The 1,680-nt window shown below is 42.3% G+C and overlaps 1 pseudogene; it reads right to left on the reverse strand.

Moving 5' to 3' along the window:
• Window positions 1-743: 743 nt before the first annotated feature.
• LOC105815360 overlaps window positions 744-1,680 on the reverse strand; it is a 4,288-nt pseudogene continuing 3,351 nt past the window's right edge.

Here is a 1,680-nt window from a genome sequence, read left to right on the forward strand (position 1 = left end):
CACAGGTTTTCAAAGAAAAACCTATCTACGGAATACTTAACCAAAATCAGATAGGAAGATTAAAGCCTGAATAGTTATGAATCAGATTTGTTCCACTACAACCAGGTTGCATGCAAGTCTATCAATTGGTTCTGTATACACTCTAGAACTGACCGGGACGAAGTCTGGCATAGAAAAGCTGTAAGAAATAGGTTCCTAACTACAGAAGTTGCAAAGTTCAAAAGGGTATGAAAAAACTTATTTGGGAGCCAGTCATCTTCTGCTAGGAGAATTTGCCTCCACAAAAAAAAAACAAACCAAAAAAACTAATTTGAGGCTATTCCTTATTTGTAACTAATTATTAAGCCTTAAGTATTCTTGGCCATTACTAGACTAATAAACTAAGAATCATTCAAACTAAGCTAAAGTAGAACAGGCTTCTAATTGTACAGTACCAAGGCTTCTAGTCACAGTTCTATTAATTGTAGCTTAACTACATTTTATACAGGTCACAGGCATTGTTAGTGCTTCTCTTTTAACACTATAGGAAATGAATGCATTCGTGGGCATGTTTAATGAATTCTATGACTAGCCTGGCTACTGGCCACTCTCCTATTCTCAACAAGGAAATAAGTCTTCCCACCCTACTATCTTCCCTAAATCTAAAAGTCCTCCTCCATGGCCTCCCAAAGTTTGCTTGTTGCTGAAACAGATGTACGTGGTTCTGGTGGCTCTTGTTGGTTAGAATCATTTCATTTACAAGGTCACCCCATTAGATATAACAAACCAGCTGCTATTCCAGCAACACCTGCAAAAGCCAGCAATACATTTCCGATGCTACCTTCTAGGTCTTCTACGTGGAAGTACTTCACAAACCCATCCCAGCCTCTTTGTTTGACTAGCCAGTCTTGTTTTGTCCTTACAATAACGTCTGTGATACTTTCTGCTAATGGTTCGATGCAGCTTTCTTGATTTATGCTCTTCAGGTGTTTGGCCACACAGGCACCAAAAGAAATTAGAGTCGTAATCCTGCCCCAGTTTATTACACTGTCATTCAAAACATAGGCCATCACTTGAGACAAAGATTTGACATCGTCTTCGTTTTTGACGTCCAGTTTCCAAAGCATGCCTTGGAAGGCCATCTCGTGTTTGCACTGCACACTCTCCCCTGCACATCGTAAGGTCTCTAGCGCCTTCCTGCTGGTGGCCCCAAACCTGACCATTGGCTTTGCGTCCTTGGCGCCAGTTGCCTGCTCCCCGGTCACCTGTGTTTTGATTTCTCAAATGGAGGAAAAATGATGGAACCATTTTCCACCATTCGTCAAGGAGTTTCAGCTAAGTGCTAATCTCATGAACTTACAAACTGAGATGGGTCCAGGATCCAGGCAGGTGAGCATAACCAAATGATATGGCTGGCAAGAGGCAATAGGGAGAGGAGGGGACTGCAGAGAACCTACATCTGTCAAAAAGGGGCAGCCAGCACTCAAGTCCTGCTAACTGTAGCCAAATCTTACAATTTTTTCAGAAGGAGACAGAACTCTCAATTTTTCATGTTTTGCCACAACAAAACAGTTCAATAGCTTAGAAGCAGCCTACAGACCACAAGTTTGCTGATTCTGACTTACCTGAAGCCTTCCTACCTCGAGGAAATAACAAACACCAGCCCCAAGATTTCCCAGGCTCTGGGGAGTCTCAGAGCCT

Source organism: Propithecus coquereli, unplaced genomic scaffold (genome assembly GCF_000956105.1).
Source record: "Propithecus coquereli isolate 6110/MARCELLA unplaced genomic scaffold, Pcoq_1.0 Scaffold33, whole genome shotgun sequence".
NCBI classification, from domain to species: domain Eukaryota; kingdom Metazoa; phylum Chordata; class Mammalia; order Primates; family Indriidae; genus Propithecus; species Propithecus coquereli.